This window comes from Pongo abelii, chromosome 10 (genome assembly GCF_028885655.2).
Source record: "Pongo abelii isolate AG06213 chromosome 10, NHGRI_mPonAbe1-v2.0_pri, whole genome shotgun sequence".
NCBI classification, from domain to species: Eukaryota; Metazoa; Chordata; class Mammalia; order Primates; family Hominidae; genus Pongo; species Pongo abelii.
Window position 1 is genome coordinate 112,237,642 of NC_071995.2, and position 9,859 is coordinate 112,247,500.

At 50.2% G+C, this 9,859-nt stretch overlaps 1 protein-coding gene across 7 annotated transcripts in view; it reads left to right on the forward strand.

Annotated features, from left to right (window-relative positions):
* Positions 1-8,280: 8,280 nt before the first annotated feature.
* The window catches only part of SDSL (serine dehydratase like), a 22,164-nt gene continuing 20,585 nt past the window's right edge, over positions 8,281-9,859 (forward strand). For 2 of the 7 annotated variants that reach the window (XM_054527647.2, XM_054527643.2), the window contains exon 1: positions 8,282-8,388. The gene's annotated coding sequence lies outside the window, so the exon portion shown is untranslated. Of the gene's footprint in view, positions 8,799-9,859 lie in introns of all 7 variants that reach the window. The other 5 variants (XM_054527644.2, XM_054527648.2, XM_002823795.6 and 2 more) reach the window with 4 other exon arrangements.

Genomic DNA, 9,859 nt, shown 5'->3' on the forward strand with positions numbered 1-9,859 from the left:
CTGTTTACCCTCCCTGGCCAGTGCGGCCAGCTCCTGAGTCTCGTGGTTAACTAAGGTCTTAGATCTCAGGCTGAAACTGCTACCCTGATGTGTGACCTTGGGGTGGTGGTCACCTAAGTTCCCTTAGCCTCAGTTTCCTGCCTGGAGAGATGGGAACGATGATACCTACTAGGTATTGTAAGGCTTAGAGATAATGGCAGCCTAGGGCCAGGCACCGAGTAAGGACTCAAAAAATAGCAGCTGCTATTTTTAAATTTAGTTTAATTAATTTATTTTTTTGAGATGGAGTCTCACTCTGTTGCCCAGGCTGGAGTGCAGTGGCGCGATCTTGGCTCAATGCAGCCTCCACCTCCCAGGTTCAAGCGATTCTCCTGCCTCAGCCTCCCAAGTAGCTGGGATTACAGGTGCATACCACCATACCTGGCTAATTTTTGTATTTTAAGTAGAGATTAAGAGATTAAGTTTCACCATGTTGGCCAGGCTGATCTCGAACTCCTGACCTCAGGTGATCCGCCCACCTCAGCCTCCCAAAGTGCTGGGATTACAGGCGTGAGCCACTGCACCCGGCCCCAAAGGTCTTGATGTCTCTTTCTCTGTCACATGCACTGCACCTGCTGCAGCAGGAAGGCCAGGTGGCCTTACCTTCAAAATACCCAGAATCTGACCACTTCTCACCAAGGTCTGCTGCTGCCACCCTGCTTCAAGCCGCAGAGTCCTGTGCCTGGACCCTTGCAGGAATTCCGCACTGGGGTCCCTGGCAGCTGATTCCCCACACAGCAGCTGGAGGGATCCTATTCAGCTGGAGTCAGGTCACATTGCTGCTCTGCTCAAGAGCCTCCTATGGCTCTCATCTTACTTGGAATAAAAGCTGAAGTCCTGACGGTGCTTCAGCCTCCAAGGCTCTGCGTGATGTGGCTCCATTCTCTTTCTGTTCTCTTCCTCCCCGACTGTCCCCTCCATTCATTCAAAGCAGCCACACTGGCCTCTCTGCTGTTCCTGCTGCACTCGGAGCACCCTCCTGCCTCAGGGCCTTTGCACCTGACCTTTCCTGCCTGTCCCCCTCTCCCCCTAGATATCAGGGTGTCTTACCCCCTTACCTCCTGTAAATATTTACTTACATGTCACCTTCACAGAGAGGACTTCCCTGGTCCCTCTATCGAAAACCACACAGCCTGTTTTTGTTTTTTTGGTAGCACTTGCCATTACCTTACCCACCATTTCCCTGGTTAGTGCCTGTTCCCCACCTCCAACCGCACCCCACTAGACTGTGAGCTCCAGGAGGGCAGGGTTTTTGCCTGTTTTGTTTCCTGCTGAATTCCCAGTGCCTAGAACAGTGCCTGGCATAAGGTAAGTGCTCAATAAACATCGGTTAATTCATTACCAAGTGAAATGAACAAACAAAATATCTGAGAAGCATAAGAAAAAGAAGAGGAAAAATGCTAAATGATCACCCGTGCTGTGCAGGCGTGGGGCTGGGGAGCATCGCAATAGCTCTGAGAGTGGGCTCTTGTAATGATCGTGACTGATGAGCCCTGGGAGACCTTGCTCAAAGTGCATATAGTGGCTGCGGGTGGTGGTTCACACCTGTAATCCCAGCACTTTGGGAGGCCGAGGCTGGCAGATCACCTGAAGTCAGGAGTTTGAGACCTGCCTGGCCAACATGGTGAAAATCCTTTTCTACTAAAAATACAAAAATTACCTGGGGGTGGTGCCATATGCCTGTAATCCCATCTACTCAAAAGGCTGAGGCAGGAGAATTGCTTGAACCTAGGAGGTAGAGGCTGCAGTGAGCCAAGGTCACACCACTGCACTCCAGCCTCGGTGACAGAGTGAGACTCCAACTCAAAAAAACAAAAACCACACACAAAAAAGTGCATTCGGGCATATGGCCCCTCTCTTCCAGAGGAAGGGCCCTCTGAGATCTTTCTGTTAGCCCCTCATGCCTGCTCTAAGCCAGTATGTGTTTCCACCGCCTGCCCAGCTTTCTTACTACCCAGTTTTCACGCATTCATTATTCTAAATGCAAAAGCACCCTAAATGTTCTGAAGACTCAGTGCTTGATAAGGCCCCTGGAATGTTTTTTGCCTTCTGCCCTTCCTTTTGCAGGACCGGTGCTTTCTGCACACCCTCCACTTTTTCCAGCCCCTGTGCAAGTAAGGCTCCACCCCAAACCCCCTACTCAAGGACAGTGGTTCTCAAAGTGGGGCAATTTTGCAACCCGGGTGTGGGCATTGGCCAATGTCTGGAGACATTTTGGGGTGTCAAGCCTGGGATAGAGGGTGCTGTTAGCATCTGGTGGGTGGAGGCCAGGGAGGCTGCTATGCACAGGACTGGAAGATGTAACGTGATCTCCTGCAGTGCACACGACTGCCGTTCACACCAAAGAATGATCTGGCCCCAAATGTCAGTAGTGCTGAGGTTGGGGAATATGGGGTGAGTCCACCTCCAGGTGGGGCACTTGTCATCAGATACCGGTTGAGTCATGAGTCCTGGGTCTGGGGGGCTGGGAGGTCAGTCAATTACCAGAATGCAAAAGTCTGAAAAACATCTCAAAAGACCAATGTAAGGTTCTATAATAGCAATGTTTCTATAGGAGTAATTGGGGAAGTCACAAATCTTGTGACCTCTGGTCATATGACTCTCTCTTTCTCTTTTTTTTTTTTTTTTGAGACAGAGTCTCACCCTGTTGCCTAGGCTAGAGTACAGTGGCGCGATCACAGATCACCACAGCCTTGAACTCCTGAGCTCAAGGGATCCTCCTGCCTCAGCCTCCTGAGTATCTGGGACTACAGCTGTGCCACCACACCCAGCTCATGTTTTTTTCTGTTAGTAGAGATGGGGTCTCAGTATGGTGCCCAGGCTGGCTTTGAACTCCTGGGCTCAAGCAGTCCTCCCACCTCAGCCTCCCAACATGCTAAAGTTATAGTCGTGAGCCACCACTCTCAGCCCTCACATGACTGTTAAACAGTAAGGGATTACAGAGATTGCATTTAGATTGTAGCAGAATTCCAGCCCCTTTCATAATCTTAATTTCATGATCTTTTATTAGTTTTACAAAAGTGATTTCAGTCCCGGAGCAAGGAGGAGGTTAGCTTTGTTTTTTTTTTTTTTCGTTTTTTGTTTTTTTTGGGACAGAGTCTTACTCTGTTGCCCTGGCTGGAGTGCAGTGGCATGATCATGGCTCACTGTCGCCTTCACCTTGTGGTCTCAAGCGAGCCTCCCACCTTAGCCTCCTTAAGAGTTGGGACTACAGGTGTGCATTATGCCTGGCTAATTTTTATTTTTTGTAGAGACAGGGTCTCACTATGTTGCCCAGGCTGGTCTTGAACTCCTGGCCCAAGCAATCCTTCCATCTCAGCCTCCCAAAGTGGTGGGATTACAGGTGTGAACCACCGTGACTGACTTTGCTTCAGAGTTAAACTATAAATTAAATTAAATTCTCATGGTGGGCCGGGCATGGTGGTTCACACCTGTAATCTCAGCATTTTGGGAGGCCAAGATGGGAAGATTGCTTGAGGCCAGGAGTTCGAGACCAGCCTGGGCAACATAGGGAGACTCTGTCTCTATAAAATAAAAATAAAAATAAAATTAGTGGGCACGCACCTGTAGTCCCAGCTACTCTGGAGGCTGAGGTGGGAGGATTGCTTGAGCTCAGGAGATTGAGGCTGTAGTGAGCTGTGATCGTGCCACTGCACTCCAGCCTGGGTGACAGAGTGAGATCCTGTCTCAAAGAAAAAAGAATTCCTCCCATGATTGGCTTGGCCTACACCTGGGAATGAGGATGGCCAGCCCATGAGGCTAGAAGCAGGCTGGAGTCCGCAGCCAGTGAGGCCAGAAGCAGGCTGGAGTCTGCCGGGCTGAACTTCTCACTGTCATATTCCTTGCAAAGGCAGTTTCAGCCTCTGTGAATTCTTTCAGCTCAGACGCTGTGGCTATGAATTTCTATCTGTTGGGACAAGAGCATCCAGGTTGGATGTGGGGTCCCTGGAAGATTGGTCCCATGGCCTATTTGCTGGGCAAGCTGGAGCAAGTTACTTAACCTTTCTGTGCTTCAGCTTCTCCCTTGATCACTGATTCCTTTCCTTTTCAAGGGCAAGAGGACAGAGGGAAATTTCCTCTGTATAAAGGTCTCAAAGGTAAACATTTACAAGGGGCCAATCAAGGGGCGGTTAGGTGTTGGGGCTGCAGTAGGGAGAGGTTAGGGCAGCGAGACACGTAGAGCCATGTCCCTTTACAGAGGACAGTTTGCCCCAGCTCCAGCCAGGGGGAATGTGACCTCCCAGTGTGAGACCCTCTCTGGTCTCCAGTGCTCCAGTGATTTGTCATCTTGGCCAGGGTTGATGAGTCTGAGAACTTAGCTAAGATGCTCTGTTGTATTGGGTGTCGGGAGACCTGCACCCGAATTCTGGCACAGTTATTACTCACTAGCTGGGGCTGCCTGAGCCTCAGCTGTTTTGCCATTTAGGGGAACTAAGCCTTCGGCCTTGGGAAGCGTATGACGAAGATTCCAGGGTTAAATCTGCGAATCGGGAAAGGAAAGGCCAATCTCAGGCGTCAGAGGCTTCGTCCCTCTTCTCCACGCAATTCCCTTGCCCTGGGAACAGGAAGGTCAGCTGGGGGTGAGGATGGTGTAATGAAGCTTAATGAATAACCCAGAGGACTGGCCAGTGTGGGTGTTTGGCGGCCCAAGGTGTCAGGGACAGGGGCTGGCTGACGAACATGGCTCTGGTGGGGACGGGTCAGTGACCTGGCCCACCTCTCCAGCCTCATCTGCTCTCCAATGCAGCCACGTGGCTTCCCCAGCCCATCTTTTTCCTCACCCAAGCCAGGAGCTCTGGAGCCTTGTCCCTCTGGGTCTGAGCCCTGGCTCTGCCACTGCTGTGTGACCTTGGGAAAGCGACTTGGCCTCTCTGGCCCTATTTCCACAATGTAGGGTTTATTATAATACTTACTTTTCCAGGTAGTTGTTAGCATTCTGTAATATAATGACATCATGGTACTTCGAACACTCACGTGCCACCTTTGCAACTTTTGCCATGTTGTCCCATCACCTCTTTTATAATAGTAATACAAAACAATAGCAGCTGGGCGCGGTGGCTCATGCCTATAATCCCACCACTCTGGGAGGCCAAGGTGGGCAGATCACATGAGGTCAGGAGTTTGAGAGCAGCCTGGCCAACATGGTGAAACCCTGTCTCTACTAAAAATACAAAAATTAGCCAGGGTTGGCGGTGCAAGCCTGTAATCACAGCTACTTAGGAGGCTGAGGCAGGAGAATCCCTTGAACCTGTGAGGCAGAGTTTGCAGTGAGCCAAGATCGCGCCATTGCACTCCAGCCTGGGCGACAGAGTGAGTGAGGCTCTGTCTCAAAAAACAAAACAAAATAAAGCAAAAGCAACAGCAGCGAACACAGAGCACTAACTACTGTTCTAATATTTTCCTGCATCAATGCATTTGATCCTCACATCGACTGTACTAGGGAAGTAGTGTTTTATCCCCATCTTACATTTGAGGGAACAAGGCACAGAGAGGTTAAGTGACTTACCAAAGGTCACAAGGTCACACAGTGAGAAAGTGGCAGAACAAGTATTTGTATCAGAGCCTGGCTGCAGGTCTGTGTTTTAACTACTAGGCATGCTGCTTGTTCATGCCAGAAACTACTACTACTATTATTGCTACTAATAATTTTTATATATATATTTTTATATACAAATATATATATACACACACATATATATATATTTATATATATTTTTTAAGACGGAATTTCGCTCTTGTCGCCCAGGCTGGAGTGCAATAGCACGACCTCGGCTCACTGCAAACTCCACCTCCCCGGTTCAAGTGATTCTTCTGTCTCAGCCTCCCGAGTAGCTGAGATTACAGGTGCCCACCACCATGTCCAGCTAGCTTTTTGTATTTTTAGTAGTGATGGGGTTTCACCACATTGGCCATGCTGGTCTCGAACTCCTGACCTCAGGTGATCCACCCGCCTCGGCATCCCAAAGTGCTGGGATTACAGGCATGAGCCACCACGCCTGGCCAATTAATATGTTTTTTAAAGAGGCTCCATTTTTAAACTGTAATACCTAGCTTAGCTTCTTCCTAAGCCATCATATCCATGAAACTATGGGTCTGATATTTTACATATACATACACATACATATGTATACACATATACATATACCTATATACATACACACATCTTTCCTAATGCACACAGAAATAGATTGCCAACTATTAAAAAACCTTTGGGGGCTGGGCGCGGTGGCTGTTGCCTGTAATCCGAGCATTTTGGGAGGCTGAGGTAGGAGGATTGCTTGAGGTCAGGAGTTCAAGATAAGCCTGGGCAGTGCAGTGAGACCTCATTTGTAAAACAAACAAACAAACAAACAGTGTGGGATATGCTGGACAGCACGCATGTGTTGGTGTACAGTAGACATGCACTAAATGCAGCTAATCTGCTTCTTGTCAAAGCCTGAGCTGTGCGCTGAGTCTCTACCTACTTCAAGAAGCCCTCCCTGATCTTGCCCCATCCCCAGACACCCTATGGGGACTTTCTGCCCTCTGTCATCTTAGGAGGTGTTATTGTTGCCACCAAATTGGGTGTCTTCCTCTCCCCTCCATGCTGGGGGCCACTTCAAGGCATAAACTGGATTTTATCACCTCTGTGTCCCCAGTGCCCAGTCCAGGACAAGGCACCCGACAAGGATGGGTGTGTGTCTAAATCAAGGATGGGTAGAAACTTGCCAGAGTCCACATTAAGGATCACGGCCAAGCAGCTCCATCTAACCCCAAGTGGCTGGGAGTTAATCATCAAACCTGGGGAGATCAGAAACAGCCCAAGAAGGACACACAACATCTGTGCTGCCAGGTCTTCCTGGACCCACTTTCCTCATAGGGAAACTGAGGCCCAGAGATGGGTATGAGCTTCTCAGGTTCACCCAGTGAGATGGTGCAGAGACAAGACATGAATTTGACCATGTCATTCCCCCCACCTAAAGCCTTCTGTGGCTCCCTAGTGCCCCTGGGTAAGGTCCAAACTCTGGATTGGTAAAGGCATCCTTGTGGACTCTGATCTCTGCCCACATCTCCAGCCTCAACCCCACTTGCTTCCCCACCCCTGCCTTCTCCCTCCCAGCCCCACTGGATACTTCCCTGACCTTGGAATACATCATGTTTTTCATTTCCAGACCTTTGTACTCCCTGTGCCTGACTCCTGGCTCCACTCAGACTTCCCCTCCTCCAGGAAGCCTTCCCAGCCCCCCAGGGCCAGGCGGGGTGCCTGCTCTGGGTTCCACAGCCCTGCCCCACCCTGCCAGCTGCTAACATCTGATAGCACTAATAATTGCTCTCTAATGGCCCCGAGGGCTTTGTGAAGGCAGAGGACGTGCTATTTTGTTTGAGGCCAAAGGTCCAGGGATTGGCACGTAGTAGGTGTCCAATAAATATTTATTGAATGAATGAATGGTCAGTCATTTGAGTAGCAAGTAATTGCTTGGGTTCTCATGCTGTGTGTAAAATATCCGAGATGGAGAGGTGCTTCAGACAAAAATATACCTTTCTTATGTGACAAATAATAATTATAATAATTGTTTCCTTGGCCAGGTGCAGTGGCTCACCCCTGTAATCCCAGCACTTTGGGAGGCAGAGGCAAGCAGATCACCTGAGGTCAGGAGTTCGAGACTGGCCTGGTCAACATGGTCAAACCCCGTCCCTACTAAAAATACAAAAATGAGCCGGACATGGTGGCAGGTGCCTGTAATCCTGGCTACTCGGGAGGCTGAGGTGGGAGAATCTCTTGAATCCTGGAGGTGGAGGTTGCAGTGAGCCGAGATCACACCATTGCACTCCAGCCTGGGCAACAAGAATGAAACTCTGTCTCAAAAAAAAAAAAAAAAAAGTTTCCTTGTCCTTGTTTTCCTATCTCAGACCTAAGCTGACCTCAACAGTGGTTCAGGGGAAGTGGATGGCATCCGGGACAATCACTAGACTTAAAATGAGAAGATATGGAGACGCCTGCATCCCGGAAGAGATGGCCCGGGGCCAGGGGTAAAGGCTGTCTCTGCCCCTTGCTGTCTGGAAAGCTTTGGCCAAATAAGTTCCCTTTTCTGAGTTTCAGTTTGCTTATCTGTCAAATGAGACAGTGTGGTGCATGAGTCATATGCAGTGCCCGGGAAAGCAGTGAGGGTTGCTCTCATCCCCTCTCCTCCTCCATCTTCACCCGGAGGCTTAGGGTCTGGAGCTTTCTCTTTAACAAAGGAGGAGGGGCCAAGGTTGCCGGAAGCTGCCTGAAGCTGGACAGAGCTGGTTCCTGGAAAGAGCCGGTTCCCAGGCTGGCTGGAGGGCAGGAGCTGGGGCCACGCTGTTCTGGGATAGTTGGGCAGGGAGGTAAGGGGTCTGGGGCCAGCTGGGGCCCCTGGGGCTCAGTGTGTGTGTGACTGAGAGGCTGATGAGAGGCTGCAGGAGTTTGGGAGGCTTTGGGCAAAGTCCAAGCTGAGCAGGTGGGAGTGAGAGGGGTTGAGTGTGGTCTAGGCCCTCCTGGGAATGTCGATTGAATTCAGGGTGCCCTGCAGAAGAAAGTGTTGTGCTGGGGACCCTGAGGGGCGAGAGTGGGTTCTGCCTGCCAGAGGGGCAGGGCTGAGCATTCTGCCAGCCAAGGGGCCGGCCCGAGGTGTTCCAGCCCTGGCACCAGGGATTTGGCTGTGGAGTGCCACCAAGGTGGCCTCTGGGGAAAGGCTTCGGGGACAAGTGAGGTGGACAGCATTGGTGGTCCTTACCTCAACTCATAGACGTGACAGGTAAGGCCCAATGACAAAAGTGACTTGGCCAAGGTTGGCATGACTGGGACCTGAGCCTAAGCCCCCTGCTTTCCCCTGGGTTATTCCACAGCAGGGAGACCCAGGTCCCCCATTTCAGCTCTGGTGGCTGCCGTACTGGACAAGAGCTGTGTGTCCCTGGACCAAGACAGCTCAGTCCCAGACCTCAGGTGCCTGATAGGGTCTGGGGTTGATAAGGCTGTTGGCAACTTGGGGCTTTTTCATTTAGCTGATGCCTGCTGTCCTCTTGTGAGTCAGTATAACCAAGAGGGCTGGGGAAGCCTGGAAACTGAGCCAGGAGCATTTGGTTCCAAAGGACAATTGGCAATAAATATTAAATGCCTGCAGCTTTCATAATAGTAACGATAACACTAGTATATTAGAGAAAGTATAGCATCGCGGTTAATAGCACAGATGCCAAAGACACTGCCTGGTGTGAATTCTGGCTATGCTGTTTCTAACTGTGTGACCTTGGATAAGTTACTTAATCTCTCTGGACCTCAGGTTCACTGTTTATAAAATGGAGTCAATGGTGAGTTAATGACTCGTCTGTTGTGAGCCAGCAGGTGGCTCACACCTGTTATCCTAGTGCTTTGGGAGGCAGAGACAAGAGATTTACCTGAGGCTAGGAGTTCAAGACCAGCCTGGACAACTCAGCAAAACTGCATCTCTATAAAAATTAAAATATCAGCCGGATGCAGTGGTGCATGTCTACAGTTCCAGCTACTCGGGAAGCTGAGGTGGGAGGATTGCTTGAGCCCGGGACTTCAAGGTTACAGTGAGCCATGATCGCGCCACTGCACTCCAGCCCAGGCAACAGAGTGAGACCTTGTCTCTAAAACAAACACCAAAAAACAAGAAAGAGGAAGAGTTATGGAGTAGGGGGAGTTCATCCTGACAATCCCAGGATCCCCAGGGGAAAAATCTGGGGATTTCACCCTAAAGGAAGAGAGACCCAATTCCAAGTGGACAGACACCCAGCGTGGGTGCCCTTACCATGCAGGCTCATTGAATCCTCACAATAGTCCTGCCGTGTACATGCT